The 23912-nt window shown below is 38.8% G+C and overlaps 1 long non-coding RNA gene across 4 annotated transcripts in view; it reads left to right on the top strand.

Moving 5' to 3' along the window:
- LOC138164560 (uncharacterized) overlaps positions 1 to 23912 on the top strand; it is a 161563-nt gene that overhangs the window by 102894 nt on the left and 34757 nt on the right. For 2 of the 4 annotated variants that reach the window (XR_011169125.1, XR_011169126.1), the window contains exons 2-4: positions 21026 to 21127; positions 21989 to 22139; positions 23434 to 23501. This is a non-coding gene — a long non-coding RNA (uncharacterized lncRNA). The remainder of the gene's footprint in view (positions 1 to 21025; positions 21128 to 21988; positions 22140 to 23433; positions 23502 to 23912) is intronic. The other 2 variants (XR_011169124.1, XR_011169123.1) reach the window with 1 other exon arrangement.

Below are 23912 nucleotides of genomic sequence, written 5' to 3'. Positions count from 1 at the left end.
TCTTCTTTAGGGTTTAGCAATGATGTGATAAAGCTGGCTTTAATAGTTATATGCTGATAGCAGGTAACCAACTGGTCAGGGAAGAAAGATGAGTCTGTGTGGAGAACATAGTTCTGAAATGGGATCACAGGTAGGGTGTATCAATTTTCTTTGGTTGATCAGTGGTTAACATTAATTTCAAATGTAACTATAAATTCAAATTTATATAAATTCTCTATATTTCAAATTTTATAAATTAAAAAGATGCAAAATTATTGCTTAAACACCAGAGGAAATAAATATGATTGTGATTTTCTATTTTGATTAAAGCTGCCATCATGAGAAAAAAATAAAACAGTTCTTTATTTATTATGCTTGTTAGACATTCTATGGACCATGAAAGCCTAAAACTCAAACTTTCATGGTGAACATTGTAGTTCTTAATGTTGTAGTAAATTACTTCCTCTGCCTCCAATTATAAATATTCACCTTCAAGCATTCAGGCATTTTCGGCTTTCATTCATTGGCCAATTCCTTGGTGCATTCATTTAATGGATAAATAATTATTGAGCAAATCTCTCTGCTAGGTGGTGTGGGTAGGAGACACAAACAAGCAGAGTTGCTGTTCTACGGGACTTGGAGCCTAATTGGAAAGACAAAACTCCAATACTTAGGTATCCCAATTGATCAGCAATCTCATTAACTTGCATGTTCCTTCAGACTTTGCAGATCACAGCTCATTCATACTTGCCTATCTTATGTCACTCTTGTCCATGTTCTCTCATATATTCATCACAGGAGAGCCGTCCTTTCTGTTGGAGGCATTCTTTATTTTCCCCCTATAGTTTAAGGATTTGAGAGGAAGTATGGTTAGGGGACAAAGAACTTGTCTCTAAAACAACAAGATGACTTCAGGTCCTGCCTCTGGCAGATAGTGACTATGTGACCCTGGGCAAATCACCTAACCTCTAAGTGGTTTATAGCAGTGGTATCTGACTTAAATAGAAACAAGGGCCACCAAACCTTATGTAAGGATCACTGTGATCCACATATTGACTTATAAAAACCATTCTATATATATATATATTTATTTATTATTTTTTAAAATTAATATGTCAACACATTAAAATCAAAGAGAAATCTGGTGTTATGGGCCACCAGAAGGCTTCATCTTTGACCCCTCTGCTCTAGGCAACTCTCTGAAACTAGAATTGCAGAGATGGTGTGAACTAGCATTTGTAATTAGTTTCCTAGTATAGGAATTCCTTATGCCAGAGAAATCACAAATTCAGTTTTATCCTTGTTACAAAGATCCCAGGGAACAGTAAGGCTGCCTACCTGCTGTCGCTTGCCATTACTACACAACCAGCTCATATCCTTTTTTTCCTCATGATTTTCTGATGACATTCATTACCCTTGCTCTTTGAAATTCCTTATTTTGTTAAATGGTTAAATGTGTAGTCTGCTCACACCTACCACATACCTCTCCATTGCCCTCTGTGTGATACTCATTTTCAATTCTTTGGAGTCTGTTGTGTTCCATGCCTCATAGCTATATAACAACACTGATAGGAAAGCTGATTTTTAAAAAATGGGTCATAGACCCCAAAATATTTACAGCAGCACTTTTTGCAGGAACAAAGAATTAGAAACAAAGTAGATGCCCATCAGCTGGAAATGGCTAAACAAGTTGTGGTCCATCAATGCAATGGATTATTACATTGTATAAACTGATACAAAGGTGAAGTTAGCAGAACCAGATAAACAATATACATAATGATTACAATAATATAAATGGAAAGCATGACCACAAAGCTTTCATAGCTAAATGCTGTGATAATGGTAAAGCTGAGTCCCGAGCATTTACTAAGCATCTAACATGCATGTGCCGCTATTGTGGTAAGAGCTAAGAATACAAAAAAAGGCAAAAGACAGTCCCTGCACTTAAGGAGCTGACAAGCTAGCAGAGGAGACATGTACACAAGTATGTGCAAGTTATACACACACGTACATGTGCATATGTGAGTATATACATACAAACACATATGACAAACTGGAGGTAATCTCAAAGGGAAGAAACTAGTAGTAAGGGGGAACAGGAAAGGCTTCTTGCAGAAGTGGGGATTGTAGCAGAGCCTTGAAGGAAGCAAGGGAAGCCAGGAGGAGAAGATAAGGAGATGAGTGTCCAGGGATAAGGAACAGTCAATAAAAAATCAGGTGCTGGGAGATAGAGCATCTTGAAGAGGAAATACCAGGTGGTTCTTCCCCAGCATCTTTGCAAAATTGGGGAACTGTGGGAGAAGTCTGGCGTTCAAAGATGGAGTTTTACAATCTCTCTGAGGCAATTCAGCTCTCTGTTCTTTCCCTGTTTAATTTTGGTCCCAACTTTTCCATTTTTCATGTCTGTCTCAGATATCTATATATTGCTGGACATGTTTTATAGGTTGCCCATCCAACTGCAAGACATAATCTGGGCAACAGACGTTCTTCATTCTTGTAAAGAAAGAGTCAATTTATGGGAAAATTTCAACCAATCCTCTATAAACCCACTATTCCCAGGGGGGTTTGACAAGGGCCTTAGAGAGGGGATGAAAATGTCATTGTTCTGGTTATTGAATACTGTTCTCTATGAGGAAGAGAATGACAGAATCACAGAATGTTTAGAGCTGGGAGGGACTTTAGAGATTATCTAATCTAACTTCTGTATTTGACAGATTAGAAATGAGGGAAGGATAAAATGAAATAATGGTATATTTTCTTCTTTTGAAGTCTTTAAGCCTATTGAAGAATGTTCATTTATTGGCAAGATGGTTTAAAAAAAATAGGGGGAAGAGATGGTTCAAGAATTGTCCATTGTGATATTATCTTAATGGCTAAGGTAAAGCTACTAGACCACTAGACACCAACTTTCCAATGGGATTTTAAATTTGTCCTTGCCCTTCTTGAAACATCCACGGATAACTTTTCCTGCTTAATCTAGTGGACAAAAACTTCCTTAATGTTAGGGTTGGCAGGTTTCCTCATTCTATTTCTGACTGTGAATAAAGGTGAGATCTCAGATTTTTCTGTCTCATATGAGTGCCTGTGATCCAAGCCTCATTAGAGACCATTTATACTTATTTCTTGCATACCTGACACTGAATGACAGTGACCTTTACCAGTATACTTAGCTCAGCATTTAATTAATTGGACAGTCATTTATTAAATGCTTATTATGTACAAAGCACTGTCTTAGGTTCTGGTGATATAAAGACAAAAGTGAAATAGTTCCTGCTCTCAAGGAACTCATACTCTACTGAGAGAGAAGCAACATATACAGAGATAGGTATATTTACTTTGTATTTTCCTTTGAGGAATATAGATAATATCTCTATGTTCTAAAGCTGGAACATGCCCTCTCCATCATGTCTTTTTAACCTGTACCTTCTCCTGCTCCATCCTGCTTTTTAGTTTTCTCTTATGTAGTGTCTCCCTCATTACAATATAAGATTCTTGAGAGGAGGGACTGTCTTTATTTCTAGACTTGTATCTCTAATGCTTAGCACAGTGCTTGGCACATATTAGAGTACCTAGGTGGCACAATAAGTAGAGCTCTTGGCCCAGAGTCAGGAAGACCTGAGTTCAAATCCAGCCTCAGATACTAACTAGCTATGTGACCCTGGACAAGTCACTTAACCCTGTTTGCCTCATTTTCTTGATCTATAAAATGAGCTGGAGAAGGAAATGGCAAGCTACTCTGATATCTTTGCCAAGAAAACCTCAAATGGGGTCATGAAGAGTCAGCCACAACTGAACAACAACAATGGCACATATTAAGTGCTTGATAAATATTTTTTCACTTATTCATTCATTTACTAGGCTTTAGATTTAGACAGAACTACCCTACTGTAAGCCCTATTTACCTTGCATTTATCACTATCAGATACCCTATTACTATGTGAGTGTTCTTTACTCCATAGGTGGTCTGGTGATCCATTACAGGTACACAGCTGCTAAAAAATGGGCTTGTACACAGGTATAGTACAGTACCAGAGGCACTGACACCTAAAAACATAGCCTCTAATATCTCTCTGTCAAAGTGGTCATTCATTCAATAAACACTGATTGATTATACACTGTATATCCAGAAGTGAACTCTTTCAATTAATTAATGAATTATAATTTATATAGTATATTATACATTATAAAATTATATATTAATTAATTAAACTGTTTAATAGAACACTTTTTATGAAAATAGGTGCTATTAATTTTAAGAATGAAGCTTTTTTGAATAAAAGAATATATAAAGAATATGTTGAGATTGAAATATTTGCATAGTAAGGAACATCTGAGTTCTGTTCTAGCCTTTGTATGTCATTTGTCTGTCCCTGTTCCACAGGGTTCATTCCACAGGGTTGCTAATTATGAAGGCTGCATGTTTGTGAAATAGTTTTAAGTGTCTGACTAAAAGGCAGTACAGAAAAAGTCCCTTATAATTATAGGATCAAGAGCTGGAAAAGACATTCACGATCGTCTGATCTAATTCATTTTACTTGAGAGCAGGGACAGGTTTTTTCCCTCTTTCTTTGGATCCTGTGTAGTTCAGTACACAGTTCATAGTAGGTGCTTAATAAGTGCTTAGTGACTTGACTGACTTACTGGTGACAATATGAAAGACCATATCAGTGACCAGAGTAACATAGTTCATTAATGGGAGAGCCAGATTTCACACCCAGGTCATTTGACTATTTGCAAAATTCAATGATCTTTTCTCACTTCACATTCTTTTTGACCTCTTTGCAGTCTTTGACATTGTCAATCATCCTCTTCTCCTTGATATTCTCTTCTCTTTAGTTTTTTGGGACGTCATTATGTCCTGTTCTCTTCTTACTCATCAGACCACTCCTCAGGCTCCTTTGTTGGTTCTTCATCCAGTTCACAACCTCTAACCAGAGGTGTCCCACAGGACTCTGGCTTGGTCCCTTTTCTCTTCTTCCTCTGTACTACTTCACTTGGTGATCTTATCAGTCCCCTGGGATTTCATTATCATCTCTATGCTGATGGTCTCAAATCTACCTATCCTTCCTTAACCTATGCATCTCCAACTGCTTTCCAGACATCTCAAACTGGATGTCCAGTAGACATATGAAGCTCAACATGTCCAAGACTGAACTCATGTTTCACCTTAAACTTTCCCTAGCCACCCTGCCCACCAAAATTCTATATTATTGTTAAGGGCATTCACCATCCTGCCTATTCTTCAAGCTTTCAACATAAGTGTCATCCTTGACTGCTCACCGTATCTCACTCCTTATATCCAATCTATTGCAATGGCATGTTGATTTCACCTTTGCAACATCTCTCAAATATGCTCCCTTATCTCCTCTGACATTGCTACACACTGCCACCACCCTGACACAGGACATCATCCTTCATACTTGGACTATTGCAATAGCCTATTAATGGATTTGCTTGCCAAAGGTCCCTCCCTACTCCAATCCATCCTGCATTCATTCAGTGATTTTCCAAAAGTAATTTTCCTAAAGAGTAGTTCTGACTGTGTCACCTTCCTACTCATTAAATTCTACGGGTCCCTATTAACTCTAGGATCAAATGCATAGTCCTCTAGTTGGCATTCAAAGTCCTTCATAACCTAGCTCTTTTCACTCCTACTTTTCCCGTCTTCTTAGACTTCATTCCCCACCACATACTCTTTGATCCAGTGACACCGGTCTCCTTGCTGTTCTATGAACAAGATGCTCCATCTCTACTTAAGGGCTTTTTCTTTGGCTGTCCCCTGTACCTGGAATGCTCTCTCTTCTTATCTGCCTCTGGGCTTCCCTGCCTTTCTTATAAGTTCCAACCAAAATCCTATATCCTAAAGGCAGCCTTCTCAACCCCTTGTAATTCAAGTGTCTTCTCTTTTTTAATTATTCTCTATTTATTCTGACTACAATTTGTACATATTTGTTTGCATGTTTTCTCCTGTATTAGACTGTGAGATCCTTGAGGGCAGGGACTGTCTTTTGCCTCTTTTGGTATTTCTAGTGCTTAGTACAGTGACTCTCCCTCAGAAGGGGCTTAAATATTTACTGACTAATGAGCTCCAAGTTCAGTTCTTTTTCTTCCCACACTGAGTTGTAATTCTGGTGTGTGACAAAAATTGAAATAAAATAAGTACCTGAACTAACCATGCTATAGAGATACGAGGCAGATACTGTGTAATTGAGCACAGTAGACTAAAAGTTCTTGCAGCTGCATCAAGGGTATGTGTAGGATTTGAAGCAATTGCATAATAGGAATTCAAAACAGAAGTGTGAATAGATAAGATGTAACTTATGGGTAAACAGATCTAGATGTATAGTTGACAATCTTTGAGGAACGTGTTCATGGAGAATGAATGACAAAGTGCCACTTGGATCTTGATCTGGCCTCACGATCTTGATCTAGCCTCACACTCTTGAAAGAATGACAAAATGTCATTTTGACCCAAACCCAGTTCATCACAATCTTAGAAGAGCAGCAAGAGGTTATCTAGAGAGACAAGATTTGAGACCATTTGCCATTCATCTTGACCAAGATGGAAATGCCTTGAAATCCTGCCAAGAATGAGATATAGTATTAGGGAAATGAGTTGGAATTTTCCACATTAAAAAAAATCTAAAAGATTTGAATGGAATAAGTCATCTCCCTTACCTTGGGAAAGGCCTTGATGTACAGAGTATCAGACTTTGTCTCTCCATTATGGACACAATGATAAATTTGCAGGGGTTTTGCCACCCAGATAGGACTTGAAAATCAGTGGGGTCAAAGGAGCAGGCCATTCTCCCTACTCAAAGGACCTCCCATATTCTTTTATACCAGTATGGCAGGCTAGGAATAGATTTTTGAGAAGGGTGGTTACTCAGAAGGGTGAGTAGACTGAACTCAAGACTTTGACAATTTACAGTTTGGATGCTAATAAGAAAAAAGATCTTCTAGTCATTCCATGAACCCAGTGATAACCTGCTCTGCTAGGAAAGATTAAGTCCTTGGCTTGTTCTTAAGTTACCTTTGCTCTTCCTAGTAGGAAAAAGACTAAGATTGTTAGAAAAGCCTCTCCAGAAGACAATCAGTACAGAAAATTAAAAATAATGAAAAATTAGGCAAATTTTGGGACCTGAGATAGCCCAAACTGGATCATAGGATTTAAAGTGGGAAGGGGTTTTGGACATCATTTAATTTGACTTTAATTTGGGCAACTAGGTGACTAAGTTAATAGAGCAAAGGATCTGGAGTCAGAAGACCTGAGCTCAATCTGACCTCAGATATTTACTAGCTGGGTGACCCTGGGTCAACCACTTAACCCTATTTGCCTCAGTTTCTTCATCTGTAAAATGAGCTGGAGAAGAAAATGACAAACTGCTCTAGTATGTTTACCAAGAAAACCATAAATGGGGTCATGAAGTGTCTGATGCTATTAAACAGCAACAACTCTAACCTCACCCTTTTCAGCTCTCTTTTATACACTGTCTCCCCCTGTTAGAATATAAGTTCTTTGAGGGCAGGATTTGGCTTTATTTTTTGCTTGTCTTTGTATACCCAACATTTAGTATAGCTCCTTAGCACTTAATAAATGCTCTATCTAGTGATTTATTTATCTATCTAGTTTCCTATATTCTACAATCCAGCCAAATTGGACTTCTTGCTGTTCCTCACATAAAACATTTGATCTCCATTTTCTATGCCTTTGTTCCCCATGCCTGCAATGTATTCCTTACTTAACTCTGGCCTCTTAGGATCTCTGCTTTACTTCACAGCTCAGTTCAAATTTTGCCTAATTACCCCATCTACTAGTGTTAGATGGGTAATTACCCCCCTAAAATTACTAAGAATTTATTATGTGTGTATATTTTTGTTCTTTCTTCCAATAGAATGTAAGCTCTTTGAGGGGCATTCTTGCCTTTGTATCTCCAGTGTCTTGCAGAATTTATGTCATAGAGTAGGTGACTGATTGATCTCCCTAGCAGGTGCTCAGAAGGTTCAGATGTAGACTATTCATTTGTATCTCCATGAAATAAGAAAAAATGGGAAATCCAAATCTGGATTCAGCTGAGACCAGCAGGTCCATGGTATCAGTAACTCCTTGTTGTGAGGAACTAAATGGGGAAGGTAACAGACAAAAGTGCTCTACATGGTTTAGGACTTCTTCATTAAATACCAGCTTTAGGCTTAGCGATATGTAAATGCCACGTAACTAGAAATATATGTGAATCTTCCTAGTTGTCAAGTGTGCTAAAACAGTAAAATATTCTATTGGTATAGTTAAATAATCTGTGGTGTCTTTTCAGGGAACTCCCTTTAGAAGCATTTAGAAGAATTGTCTATCATTTAATAGATAAATCCTAGGGAGTTGCCAGAGGCATACAGAGTTGCCCAGGGTCAGTCAATCAAATGGCATTTGTTAAGTACAATCTACTGGTTCCTCCCTCAGTTTTGATTCTTTCTGGGTCATACAATGATTAAGCCTCACTGTTAATAGTTGAACCCAGGTTTTCCTGACTCCTAACCTGGCATTTAGTACATTTTAGAATACTTCCACTAATGCATTTTTTTATTTTACTCTTTAACTGGATGGTCCACTTTAACTTTTTAGGAAGGACTTAGTTCAGGTATGTATCTGAACTTTCAAAAAAAAAAAAGAAAATGGCATATATTACATATTATTAAATTATATAGAGTAATTTAATAGATAGTATATATAATATATAGTATGCCATACAGTGTATATAAATATATATGGGAAAGTGAAAGAAAGGCAGACAGACAGAGAGAGACAGAGACAGACAGAGACAGTGAAAGTATGTGTGTTTCAGGCTAAATGTGCTTTCTTTAGGTTGCAGGGAGAAAAGAGGTTTCAGAACTGGCTTTGGGGGAGGTCTCAGGTGAATTGGGACTGATTGCCTTAGTCTAATCCCTACTGACCTTTTGTTCTCATAATTAGAATCACTACCCAAAGGTCTCTAGATAAGAGGACCTAATATTTAAATATACCTATTTTCAAATTGCTTCTGTTGAATGAAATGATGTTCTTGTTCAAATTGGGAAGTGTTCAGGACCAAAGTGGAGGAATTGTTTCTCATTTAAATGTTGTCCAACTAGAGTGATTGCTTGGGAGTTTTGCATATGTCAGCATAGTAGAAGCTTAGTCATGCAAATCCCTATTACTTAGCAAATCCATAGCCCAGAAAGACATAGCTGTTATTCCATATTTTATCTCTGTAGTTGAAAGCATGCCTTTCTTTGTGCTTTTAAAGAAGAGATATCCAGACCACTTTTAAAGCACATAACCCGAATGCTGACAATAGTTTTCACTTTTAAAAGAAAAAAAAAAGCCCACAACAATGAGTTCAGTTTGCTAGGTTTTATTTTCGAGAAATATTTTAACTATTGAAGGACTTTCTAATGCCTCTTCAACAAATTCCACCATCACTCTGCCAGAGGAGGCCAGAGCCATTTTGTACTTAATGTTTCTTTTTGTAGACTCACAAAAGGTGACATTTCAGTCAGTCTTTCAAAGAACCTTAAGAAATGATGTTACTTTTTAATTTTTTGAGGAACTAGCACGTGGGGTATAGTAACAATTATTGCATAACTTTCAAAGCCACAGATGAGTTTGAGTTACTAAGAAGTCAGTGCTTGGGAAAATCATCTGTAGAAGAAAAGCTATGAGAGCTGTGGTGGTAGGGACAAAGGCAGAAAGAGTCCAAAAAATCCCCTACTCATGTTTCTAGGCAAATGGCAAGGAATAAAGGAGTAGGAATTGGAACAGATGGTTGAAGGCAGGTATCAAGATTCCAGGGAGGGCTCACCAATAGGAAACTGCCAGGCATACTACACCTAACTAGAGGGTGTTTAAAGGTCACTTGCCTATTTGCCCACACCTGGCAATCACTGGAAACATTTGATTCTATCTGAGTCATGGTAAGATTGGATCAAATCCCAGAAACAAAGGTGGTTGGTTATAGGCATAGGTGAGTTGCCCTATTTAATCTCACTAAGGCAAGATTGGATAGTATAATAGGAGATAACAGGTAGGTAGATACCAGTCAAAGTCAATTAATATCAATCTAAACGCCTAGGTTAAGGCCTAAAATAAATTGGGCTGTAGAGGAAAAATATCTTAATTAAAATTGAGGAGAAGAATCGTGAAGATCATGGTACAAGATATGTGCCAGGAAGAAATGCAGAGCTGTTCTGAGAGAGGGTGTCTGGGTAGAAGCTGAGGATGGGAATACAGAGGGAGGGCCTAGCTCTTAGGACTTGTATAGGGCATATCAGCTCCTAGCTCTGCTTTTACAAACATTGTAATAAAGGCAGAGGCACACACAATGGCTAGAAAGCATGTGAACCTGGAGCTTTCTTTCAGAGCCAGAGCTGACTCGATAAGGAAGTAGATAAGAAGATAAACATAATCCTTGGGTACCTCTCACAGTTTCTCCTGAGTAACCCCCGGTTTGGCAGATAAACAATAGAGCCAAACCCTTGATTTCAGGAGCGCCAAAGTGCCTAATGTTGCTTCATCCCAGTAGGTCTGAATGGATATGAGATGATAAAATGAATGGGAGTTGAAGATGGCAATTTCACTGTAGCTTTTCACTGACTCGGGCAACATGTTTTTAAGTGCTTGCTATGTACCCAATACCATAGCATAAGAGTTGAGTTAGGGGTTGGGGGAATGAAAAAAGCTTAAGACCTGATCCCTGCCCTGGAGTAACTTCCTGTCTAGTACAGCGTACAAAGTACATCTGAACAACATGTGGGGAACAATTAATTACAAGGCAACTTGTAATTTTTGTTCCTTTGAGGTAAGAGATCACAGATGATATTATAAAGTGGATCTGTTGATGCTTGTTTTAATTGCCTAATACTGTAGGCAGGCCATGTAAGTTCCTTGGAAATAGAAGCCTGGATGGGGTGTTGGGATCTCTGGGAATGATTTCTACATTTCCCACTGCCCTGTCTGGATGTTTCCTCCCATGGGAATTGGGAGTAATAGTCTTGGTGACCTGACTCACCAGGATGTTATAAAGTTCAGTGAAAGCGTGTCTGGGTAGTTCATGTTGAGCTCCCTGAAAAAGAGCAGTGGGATATTCATATTCAAACAGAGGCTGTGAGTGCCGTGAGAGCTGTTTGGACAGGAAGTTCTATAAATTAGACAGTCCACCCCCATTCTGTCTAAACATGGAATTTCCATGACTCTTCCCAACTCCTCACTCCATTAATGTACTTAACCCCTGGCCAGCATATCATCTAAATATTTATTCCAGTCTATTACCTGTTTGTCATCTTTGTTTATACCATCTCCTTCATTATCTGTATGTTCTCCATATGTTTATCTATTTCAGCATTGTCTTATATATATATATATATATATATATATATATATATGTATATATATATATATTAAACTCCTGGAGAGCAAAGACCTCTTAGGGGAGTTCTCTTTGCACCTTCAGAGAATAGCAATGCTTATATTGTTTAGCCCATCACATAGGAATAGCTTCAGGGACAGAAACAGAACCATAGGTGTAGGACACTCCTGGACAGGAACTTCCTTTACCAGTGCAGGTTTGTACCTTCTTTGCATCTTATAGTCTTAGAGAGTTGTCTACAACACTGAGAAATTAAATGACTTGCCAAGGGTCTGTTGAGAAAGTCCTTAAGGCAGAGGTCCTAAGATCCTCCTGGAGAGTAAATAATTCCTCCCACCACAGTCCATTTGAGGGAAGATCAATACATCAAGAGGGGAGGGTAGAAGATAAAAAGTTTACTTAGCATAAACTGACAGGCAGTTGCCTGGTGGATAGCAAAGCATAAGAACAAGGAGATACATAGATATTTAGGGTTTTTACATAGCCTTAGGGTGACATTACTAGAAGTAAAAGTAGCTATCAGGTAGGTCTCCTCAGTCACTTTCTTTATTTGGGGAGGAACTGAGTAATACACAGGATGTCAGATGATTTAGGTGAGAATGTGTTAACCTTGAGGTTAGAACATATTTATCTTGGGGTCTCAAGAATGACAAAGATCAGGTTTGTTCCAGTAGGATATAATGCATTTCTCAGAGCTTAGCCTTATGGAACTATCCTGGTGGGGCAGGAAATCTCAGAGATAGGGGAGGCCTCATTCCTTATAGAAATCAGTAAGGCTCATTCTGTTCTTGCGACTCAGCCCAAGAGTCTCTGTTTACATAACCCCATAACTTCTTTAATTTCTAGAGTTGCTTTTTCTGGAGAGAAGCTGTTTATTCCAAACTCATAGTCCACCTCTTCAACCAGCCATACAGACAGTATGTGTGGAAGGTAGAATTTGTACCCAGGTCTTTCTGGCTGCAAGGCCAGTTCTCTAATTCACTGCTATACATTAACTCTCATTTATTAAAATCAATTTTAAAAAAACCTAATTTTGGTTTCTGGGCTTTATCTACTTCATGAAATAAACATGGTTTGAGGGTCCAATGAAGGATTTGTGTCTGGGCTATTCCTAACACATAATGGGAAACTAAGACACAATGGATAATAATAATAATAATTATTATTATTATTTACATAATGCCTTAAAGTTCACAAAGCAATTGCCTCACAACTCCCTTGTGAAGTTGGTAGATAATACATGGAAGGCATGTATTATCATCTCTCTTCTCTATTTTATCTCTCATTCTCTCCATTTTACAAATAAGAAAACTGAGGCTCAGAGAGGTTAAGTGACTTTACTCTCTCATACATCTCTCCTCCATATGCTTTATTTTTTTAATGTTCTATTGATTTTTTTTTTTGCTTTTATGCTACAGCCATTACCCAATTACCGACCTCTCCCTTATAATACCAAAGTTGTCCTTGGTAACAAAGAAAAACAGTTAAGCAAAACAGACAGAAGAAAACCAGAATGGAACTGTCAAAGAAGGGAGACAGGATCAAGAAGGAGGTGATCAGTATAGCAAAATACTGCAAGGAAGTCAAGAAGGATGAAGATTGAACCAAGGTCATTGCATTTGGCAATTTGGAGCTCATCAGATTCCTTATCTAAAACAATTTCAGGAGAATGGATGACTAGTAAGTGGAGCCATCTTCTTAATAGAGTTTTCATAATAAAGAGAAGGAAAGAGGGAGTATGACAATTAAAGGGGCAACAGAAGTAAAAGAAATGTTGTTTCTGTTTTTGAGGTTGGAGAAACCTGAGCCTGTTCATAAGTAGAGGGAAAGATCCAGTAGAAAGAGAGAGATGGGAAAGAATGGGAAAACAAGAGAGAATGATCAACATAGAAAAGTCCTGGACCAAATGAAGAACACAAATGAAAGGGTTAGTTTTGGACAAGGGGAAAGACTTCCTTATTCTTCTAGGCTGGAGAGAGGAAGGTAAAGATAAGTAATGAAGTAGAGAGATTCTGGAGGAGGCAGAGGGAAAGGAAAGGAAGATGAATGAGCTTATATCACAAGGCCTTAATAAAGGATGAATTAAGGTCATTTTCTACGTGATGGAATGATGAGGTTGACTTTGAGGGCTTGTGAAGGAGTTGATATTTGGAATAACCTCTGTGGGTAGTGTTGTTATCATTGTTGTTTAGTTGTGTCTGACTCTACTTGACCCCATGAACCATATTGTCCATGGGGTTTTCTTGGCAAAGATACTGGAGTGGTTTGTCATTTCCTTCTCCAGTGGATTAAAGCATACAGAGGTTAATTGACTTTTTCCAGGGTTACACAGCTAGTACATGTCTGAAACTAGATTTGAACTGAGTTTCCCTGATTCCAGGCCCAGCACTATCCATTAAGTCATCTAGCTGCGTCCTAAAAAAAGAAAGGTTATTGTTCATAACTTTCATTTATGTCTGAATCTTCATGATCCCATGGACCTCTGCCCATGGGGTTTTCTTGGCAAAGATGCTAAAGTGTTTTGTCATTTCTTTCTCCAGTGACAGAGGTTAAGTGATGTTTCTGAGGTTAGATTTGAACTCAAGTCTCCTGACTCCAGGCCCAGTACTCAGCCACTTAGCTGTCCTGGGGGTAATGTGTAAGGAGGCAATTAGAGAAGAGTAAAAGGAGTGCCATTCAGAAGAGGAAGAGAAGAGGAGAGGAGAGGAGAGGAAAGGAGAGGAGAGGAGAGGAGAAGAGAGGAAAGGAAAGAAGATAAGAGGAAATAAGAGAAGGGAAGAGTAAAGAAGAGAAGAGAGAGGAAGGGAGAGAGGAGAAAAGAGAAATGATTGTGGTATCATACTGGACTAAAAATGTCTGAATAACAACAATAAAATCTGCTGGGTGGGGCTTTATCAGTACAGAAACAATGGAAAGATGAGAAAAGTAAGGACTCCTGGGGTAGAAGAATGTCTTGTTGAGATGACTCTCTAAGGTCAAGCCTGTGAAGAGGATGGGGACAGAGTGTGATAGAAGGAGAAAACAATGAAAGTTTTAGAGTTAACAGGGCACCTTGAGGGTGAAAATATGATTAAAGAGAGGTGAAATAATCTGGTTCTATGATCCTATCAAATAGGAGGAGATACAGAAGAACAGAAAATTGTGATCCAAGAGACACTGGGGGTATGCTGGAATGTACATTTAATTTGAAGTTGAGAACTGGACTTAAACTCCAGCTCCAGCAATTATTAGCTGTGTGACCCTGAGCAAATAATTTCCCCTCTCTTGGTGTTGGTTTCCTTATCCATACAATAGGGACAGTAATAGTTGCACCTTCAGATAGAGCTGCTGTGAAGAAAGCATCACATAAATATGATACATTATTTTTGTTATTGTTCTAAATAGAGGCATTTCAGAAATCATACTCTTTTTGGGTTTTGGGTGATGCTGTGGGTGGCTGAGGCAGAAGAGAGAAAGAGGTAATGAGAACAGCAATGGTTGATCAAATGGAGGAACCAGATGTTAAAAGAAGCATCCATATGAAAGTGGCTGGAGTCAGCTTGTCATAGAGATGAAGACTGTCAACGAGGTCAGGGAAAAAATGATTGAGGAAGGTGGGAGATTGTCCTGGAGATGGGTAGATGGCATTGACAAGAATCTGTTTGTGATAATATAATTGTATAGCATTAACTTAAAAAAAATATTTATTTACTTCTAGTTTACAACATTCAGTCCCACAATCCCTTGATTTCCAAATTTTCTCCTCCATCCTTTCCTCCCTCCTTCCCCCAATGGCTATAGGTTCTATAAATACCTTCACATTAAACATTAGCCAAGTCGTAAAGTATAACCAATGGAGTAAATGAGAAAGAAGGAATGAAACAAAATAAAACACAAAAGAGAGAGAGCAAGTAGTTTGCTTCAGTCTGCATTCAGACTCTGTAGTTCTTTCTCTGGATGTGGATAGCCCTTTCCATTGTGAGTATTTTGGAGTTATCTTATAACCTTGAATTACTGAGAGGAGCCCAGTTTATCAAAGTTAGTTGTCACAGAAATGATGTGTCTGTAGTTGTATACAAAGTTCCCTTGGTTCTGTGATGGCATTAACTTTGAAAGAGCAGATGCTGTTGAATATTGGTGGCAGAACATGAACTTGGAAGTAACAGTGGGTGCCAAGGGGTGTATTGTCTCTTTATCTGCTCCTATAAGTATGTTGAGATCTGTATGCCTCAGTTTTCTCATGTGAAGAATGGCTGGGTTTGGTTAGATAAATTCTAAGGTACCTTTCAGTTCTAAAATGAGATTATGCCATAATGGAAAGGGGTAAAATATGAAGACACTATCATATCAATAAATCAAACACTGATTAAGTGCTTCTTATATGCCAAGTACAGTACTAGGGACTATGAAGACAAAAATAAATTAATGTTTCAGCAGACAACAGGCATATCAAAAACAACTTTCAGGCAAGTCTTGATGGAAGAAAAGCACCTTAGGGGTGGGAGTAGGAGCCAGCACTGTTGTAGAGGACTGTGGGCCATCTTGAAGACCTTACTTTAGACTTGGGAAAGAAAGCATCCAAAAGAAGGAAAAAAACCCCAGCTAAATGAGCTGATTGAGAAGCTTGAAGAGCTTTGTTCATATTATTGTGCTGATTATCTCTAAGCTTAAGGAGACATTCTTCACGAATGAAGGTGCCTGTTCACCTAAAGCACTTGACTTCCTATAGCAGAGGAGCTTCCTCTGAGGAGCGGGGAACCCCTGACAGTATGTATCAACTGGATTGTTGATTGTGTAAAACCTTTTTAATTTTATGAAATCAAAATGCTCTATTTTATGTTTTGTAATTACCTTTATCTCTTCTTTGGTTAAGAATTCACTCCCAACCCTTAGCTGTGAAAAGGATTTGATTTGGTTCTCTTCTAATTTTTTTAATAGTAGAATGATATTCAGGTCACATGTCTCTTTTTTGTTTGTTGTGTGTAATGGGAATGCAAATTTAAAGATCTTCCCTGCCCCTAGGTTAAAGTGCACCAGAAGCCTGGGGAGGGAGGCTTGTTTTTCAGTAGATACTTTTTGATTGGCCAGTGGGTCAATAAGGTTGTTGCATTCTCAGAGCCAGGAGAAGGCTATATAAGCCCTGATGTGTAGCTTTGTTTTGGGACTCACTTTGAGAAGTGTTCTGTGATTTGATCTGAATTCTGGGAAGCTGTTGTTGAGAGTCCCCCGGCTTTGAAAAACCCAGATGCTGATTTGTTATGGATGTAATGGTTGGACAGTTTGGAAATCTGTCTACTTGATCTGTTTCTGTCTTGATAATTCTGCCTGTATACTTTGAGGTTCGGGGTGCTGACCTTTTTCCCCTGAACAAGGTAAACGATATATGTCTGACTCATTAAAGTAAGCTTGTTAACCCATTTTGAGTTGCTTTCCTTTATCAAAGCAGATCCAAGAACCTGTGGTGGCGGCAAACCCTGAGGACGCTTGGGGTGCTTGCTGCTACATTGTGATATGTCATGCAAGGGTGTGCTAGAGCCAGCTTGAGCGGATTGTTAAATTTTTAGTTTGAGCTTTTATACTTCAGAAATCTGGCAAATGCTGCTCGATTTATTGTTTTGTTGATTGTCTAGACTTAATAAAGAAAGTGATGGAAGAAATGTTAATGATGCGAATTAAACTTAAAAGTGTTTTGTGTATACATTCCCCCCCCCCCTTTTTGAGAACTAGTTGTTAAACATTTACCAGCGCACAACGGGGAATGTGGTATAAATGTTGGTCTAAACTTAATTTCTGCCAGACGGCTTTCTAGCTTTCCCAATGATTCTTGTAAACATGGAGCTCTTTCCTAGACAATTTATGTTTTCAGGTTTGTCAAAAAGTGGATTATTGAGTTCAGTTATTTCTAATTCTTGCTCTTCTAGTCTGTTCCACTGATCTATTATTCTATTTTGTAATAAGTATCAACTGACTTTTTGAAATTTTGATGTGAAGAGATCCAGTCTGGTCTGCCTTCTTAGCTGGAATGAGAACTTGCAACTTTGGAAGATGACATTTTAGGCTCCCTGCCCCATTAAGAGTTAGGGAACCTAGCCATGAGGAGCCCTAGACTTTATCAGATTAAGATCTCCTACCATTTATTTCTTAGCTGAATGGAGACTACAACCTTGCTCTCCCTTTCTTTCCCTTTCTAGTCATGGACTTTCCCAATCTACCATATGTCTTAAGCCTTCCTGGTCAATTTTCCATTCCTACACATTAGGAGGTGGTGCTGATCAAACACCATTAAATAACTTAGCATACCTTTTTAGCTCCTATCATTGCCTGGTAATTCTTTTCTGCCTGTTCCTCTCAATGCTGTCCATCTTAGACTGTAAGCTCTTTGAGAGTATGACATGAGGATGATATTTAGCTGGCACAGGTACATAAGGCAAATATTTGTTTAAAAAATATGCCTTCTGACGACAGTGGAAAGGATGGCAAAACCTCTTAAATTCTGAACAGTTTCCTTGCTTTTTTCTGCGGCATGATTTCCCCCCTCTCCTTGGAAACAGCAGGAGGGGGGAAAAGGTGTTAGAGATAGCAATTTCAGTGTGATAGAGATGCCACCACATATGTAGCCTACTGTGAGTGGCATTTTCAGCAGCTCAATCAAGACTACCAGGACAAGCAGGCTACTACCGAAATTAGTAATAAGGATATGAAAAGTTGACTTGTTATGTTTTTCCCTCCATATTTGTGTGACATTGAGATAGGAAACTCAATCTTCCTGCCATCTAGTAGCTAGATGTTGACTTTTTTTTTTCCATCAGCAGGATAGCTATGTGTATTGAGAATAGTTGTTAGTGGATTTTATTGAAAACTTGCCAAATGCTATTAGATATATGATACATATTGGGTTTGCATTACCTTTTAGGGTTATAATGGGAGGAGATAGTTGATGTGGTGTGTGTGTGTGTGTGTGCGCTTGAACGTGCGCATGCAACCACAAAGGCTGGGATTGGGGGTTGGATTTAAGGCTAAAGGGGGTCATAACCTTTCAACTTTCTGCACAAAACCCCCTGAAACCTTATGGAAAATTCTGCACTGAGAGAACTGAGGTATATCATGGTCAGGTACTATATATATATATATATTTTTTTTTTTTTTTACCTTCCTCTTACAGTTCTAATTGGCATGGAAGGGTTGTGATTAAGTCATTTTCCCCACTAGGGTTCTAACTTGTCAGTCAATGGAAGCTGAGGTGGCTGGAACATGAAGGCCACCTCAGCTTTTACTAAACCATATTTTCAGTAAACCATATTGCATTGGTCTGATGACAAGGCCAACAGGGTGTCAATGAGATTATTGGATCCCATACAAAGACTTCTTATGGCTTGGGCTCAATCCCACTTTAGAAAAAGACAAACAGAAAAACTTATTCCACAAGAGACTCTTTTTTTTCTTTTTCTTTTTTTTTTTTTTAACCAAAAGCCCAAAGAAATCAATGTCAAATAACTTCTGCTTCCAGAATGTTCGCCAAGAGGCAGGCCTGCCTTAGTTGTAACTCAGCTCGTGCTGACATCGATGGGAGGAAGGTGTTTGATTTCAGAAACTCACTATAATGTTGACATCCACACATTTTAGTTTAAATAAAAAACAGCTGTAATTCAGGAAGCCCTCCCTCCCATATCACTCTTTGGGTCCCCCAAACTGGTTGCAAAACAGTGCTAAGAGTCTTTAAAAGTACATAGAAATGTATTTAAGCCAGGGACACATGCCAAATGGACATGTATGTATTCCTTGAGGTTTGTAGTCAGGGCTTTCCCTTAGGACAAATATTAATAAAGAAGGAGAGAGAAAAATTACTTTTGGCATCATATCAATTCCTTCTCTTCCCGTGGTCACCTTCTTCTACCCCCCACCCCCATCTATAATTTCATTCTTTAATATAAGAAATTCCTAGTGAGATAATTGTTTCCACCAATGCAGATCTGTATCTGCTATGTAACTTTAGGGTCTCAGAGAATTGTCTGGGAGTACTTGGCCACTAGGTGAACCAGAGAACTCTGGGCTTGGAGTCAGGAAGACTTGAATTCAAATCCAGACATTTACTAATTGTGTGAGTCTGGGCAAGTCACTTAACCTCTTGCTTCAGTTTCCTCATCTGTAAAATGAGAATAATAATAACACGCGCCTCGCAGGATTGTTGTGAGGATCAAATGAAATAATAATTGTAAACATAGCACTTGGCACATAGTGCTATATAAATGTTAGCTATTACTAAAGTACTTAGCTCAGTGCCTGGAACTTAGTAGGGGCTTAATAAATGTTTATTCTCTAGCCCATGGGTATACACTCTGTGTCAGAGCTGAAACTTGAAGCCAGATTTTAGTAGTGGCTTAATAAATGCATATTCCTTAGTTCCCTAGCCCAGGGGTATGTTTCAATATGTTTCAGAGGTAGGATTTGAACCCAGGTCTTCAGGACTCAGAGACTAATTCTCAAGTTATTATACTACATCCCTCTTGATCAGCACCTTTGCTTTCAGGAAATGCCCACTATATTTTATGACAAATATGGTGAGCATTTTACTGAAACTCTGCCTACCTCTTTGCATTACTGTGACTCAGCCTGGACTGTTGTCTCCCTCTTTCAAGTTTTTCCCCAATGCAATTCATCATCTATTCAGCTGCTAAAGTGATTTTCCTATAGCATGAGTCTGACAGAATCATTCCCCTACACAATAAACTCCAATGATTTTGTATTACTGTGAAGATCCAATTTTAAACCCTTTGTTTGCTACATAAAGCTCTTTACATTGTCCCCTTCCTGCATTTCCAATCTTAGAACCTTCTACAGGAACCCTCCAATCCAACCATACTGCCTTACTCACTGTTAACTCACATACAATGTTGCCTGCCCTCTTTCCTCACCTATTCCTCTTAGAATCCCGAGCTTTCTTTAAGACTCAGCCCAAATGCTCCCTTCTAGCACTTTTTTGAGGTCTCCAGCTTCTGCTGTTGGGTGACACTGAGAGTAGTTGTTAAAAGGTCACCTCCTTTCACTATTGTATTGATTTTGTATGTTTTGATTTATGTAAGTTGTCTCTCCTTTAAAATGTAAGCTTTTTGAAGGGCTGTTTTTGCTTCCTTTTTCCCTCCTCCTCATCTCTACCTCCTGACTTCCTTGGCTTCTTCAAGTCTCAGATAAAATCCCATCTTCTGTAAAAGGTCTTTCATTATCCCCCTTAATAATGGTGCCACCCCTCTGGAGTGATCTCCAATTTATCTTGTAAGTATATTGTTTGTACATAGTTGCTTTCACATTACCCCCTCATTAGACTGTGACCTCAATTGAGAGCAGGAACTGTCTTGTTTTAGTATTTTAATCCCCTTTGTTTAGCACTGGACATAGTAGGCACTTAAATTCTTGTCTTGACTTGTTTATATTCCCAGAGCTTAGCATAACAACTCCCCCAGAGTAACCACTTAATAAATACTTATCTATTGGTTGGTTGGATGTGAAGCTGGTTTCTCAAAGGTTATTTCAGTAGAGTCCTAGCATACTAGCTAGAAAGGCTTTGAGTATGGACTTGACAGTGGTCAATGTTGGTTGTATGAGGGCCAGCTTGCCTAAATGAAGAGCTCAGCAAGAAAAGGCTGGTCATGAGGTGTCAAATTTTCCCTCCACAGCCACTTATGAAAGCCACTTGCTAGGGACTGGACTGGACTGACAGTGGTCTGTGTCAATGGAAAGTGTGTGCACACTGATGAAATCTTTCAAAGCATTGAAGGGTAAGTACAAGTCTGCTTACATGTTAATTGAAGACAACAATGCATTGAAATCTGAACATTAGACTGTCATTCAAACTTTTCCCCTCAGTAAGCATCATCTATTAAACCTACATTAAGTATATTTATTATGGCTGGAGGAGGCAGTTTTGGGGGGGGGGGAGATGAAAATATCCCTTGGAGGGGAGAGGGAAAACAAAGTAACAACGGTATGAGAGTAGAGGGATGGATTTCTCTCCCAGTAGTTTGTCGGCATTTTTGGCAGACAGCAGGTTGGCAACAGCCACCAATGTCTCTTGTCTGTCTGTCCGTCCATCCATCCATCTGTCTGTCTGTCTGTCTGTCTCTATCTATCTATACCTGTTAGCTGTAATAGGGCTTGTGTGTCAGTGGCTGCTGTTCCATTATGATTCCTGACAACATTGAAGATTGAGAATGTTATTGGCAGATTGGCAAGTAGATGGACCAGCAATTTCTTAAGCTAAATTAATAGATGTTGTTCTTCCTTTGTTTTTGAAGAGGACTAATGACATCATGGGGTAATGTCTTCACTCAATGGTGAATTAGAAGTAAGTGAGGCAGAGTTGCACAAAGATGTCAGCCTCACTCTCTCTTCCAGAGTTATTGAAGTCCAGTGGCAAGATGGAAGTCAAGACAGCTAGCGATGACTTTGGCATCTTCAGCACTCCACAGCTTGCTTCAGCCACCTTCTTGGTGATTGGAACAAATTGTTCTCATTCACCCATTCTGTCGAGAGAAGTCTTCATATGCTTGGTGTAGACATACCCCTAACTCACCAAAAGGTCTGAGGCCCATTGATTACCCTCAATCTATTTTAGCCCATATGCCTTTATGGTTTTTCAGGGTGTGGCCGCTGGGATGCTACAGCTTCTTGGAGTCATGGATGAGAGTTGAGTATCAGAAGACAACAAAGGTGGATGAATTGCCCTGAAAAGTGCTAATTCTCCTTGAACACCCCATATACCTCAAGAGATCTATAAATATTAGGCTTGAGGTATGCTTTTGGGGGAATGCTTTATGTATGTGGGCTCTTCCCAGGTGTTTGTCACTGTCAATCAAACAATGAAAAAACATTTCTAAATTTTAGCACATATTTGCTAAGAATTATTTGAGCTACTGGGGATACGGATGAAAAGAAAATCATTTCTGCCCTAAAGAAGCTTATATTCTATTGGGGGAGATAACATAAGTCAAGATTTGTTAAGCATCTACTACATGCCAGGCACTTTGCTAAGTGTTGGGAATCCAAAATCAGGCAAAAGATAGTCCCTGCCCTCAAGGAACTTACAATCAAATGAGGGAGGAAACATGGAAGCAAATATATACAAAACATGCTATATACAAAATAAATAGGAAATCATTAATCATGGGAAAACATTAGAATTAAGAGAGGTTGGGGAAGGCTTCCTGTAAAAGGTGAGGTTTTAGTTGGAACTTAAAGGAAGCCAGGGTGGTCAGTAGTTAGAGCAGAGGAGGGAGAGCATGTACACATACAAGTGTGTGTATATGTGTTTTATATACACATACACACACATATATACACATATATGTATTTGTATATGTAAATATATATGTATATATGTGTCTGTATGTCTGTCTATATGTATGCAGTAGCTCAAAAGAAACATGAGATGTACAAATTTAGAGACATCTCCACTCCAGATGTTTGTAGGGACTATTTGTGCCTGACCAGTGGTAGAGCCTTCTGAGCTAGCAGTGCTCTGATCAGCCATGGTCAGACATACTGTCCCTTAATCCCAACATACTGATGTTTTTTTTATTCTCTTTGAGAATGGACAACAACAACAATACACACACATACTTGCATATACATTTTGATGGGAAAAATAATAGAAATGGGGGAATTGGAAAGATTTCATGTAGCTGTTACTTGAGCTGAACTTTAAAGGAAGTTAGGAATGAGATGGAGATAAGGGAGTACATAGGCACTTAATAAATATGGACTGATTCCAGGCATGGGGGACAGTTTTACAGAAAATCTCTTTATGGAGATAGGAGATAGAATGTTGTATGTAGGTATAATATAGGGATTATGTAAGAGGACTGGGGGCCCATGTTTAATAGGGATTTATAGGTAGATCTGGAACGATCCATTCTGTCTTTCCATGAGATTGAAGTTCTGCCATTGTGGAGAACAAAAGGATGGCCATAGCTAAGCAATCGCTCCCTTGCTCTCCTAGCTTCAAAAGGGATATTGAGCTTGGAATTATATTTATCACACATCAGATGCTTGCAGTCTAAGCGTATAATTCTCTTTTTGGGTTTAGGATAAAAGGTGCTTTCTCTGGACACTGGAGAGGTGGGAGAAAGAATAATTACACACCAGACCTGGAAGGTAACTTCTCAATCAACTGCTTTGCTTTTTTCTTTTTTTCACTAAATGCTTATTGCACAAAAGATAATCATGGACAGCAAGCAACCCTATTTATCAAAGTAAGCAAGTAAAACAGTAATCAGGGAAGTTACACAGATTAGTTTAGGTGATTGAATATACAAGAGAAAAGGAGGCTATGACCCAGGAATGAAGTAGAATCTCAGCTCAATTGGAGAGAGAATAATTTCATTGTAGGAGTGCATTCTCTGTCTCTGGAGTTATGGGCACTGTAAATCAAAGGACATGTTGCTGTGCTGACTCCTCCCCATGCTCCTATGGCTCCTACCATCTCCTCTGCTTCTCTTTTCGCCAATCTGGAGTTCAAGTATCCCTCACATACTTAGTGTATCATCCCTCACATACTTAGTGTAT

Source organism: Petaurus breviceps, unplaced genomic scaffold, assembly GCF_028583685.1.
Source record: "Petaurus breviceps papuanus isolate PSGF00001 unplaced genomic scaffold, PetGlider_PUasm1.0 190, whole genome shotgun sequence".
NCBI lineage: Eukaryota > Metazoa > Chordata > Mammalia > Diprotodontia > Petauridae > Petaurus > Petaurus breviceps.
Note: the sequence above shows the minus strand (reverse complement) of the source record. Positions and strands in the feature narration are given on the sequence as shown.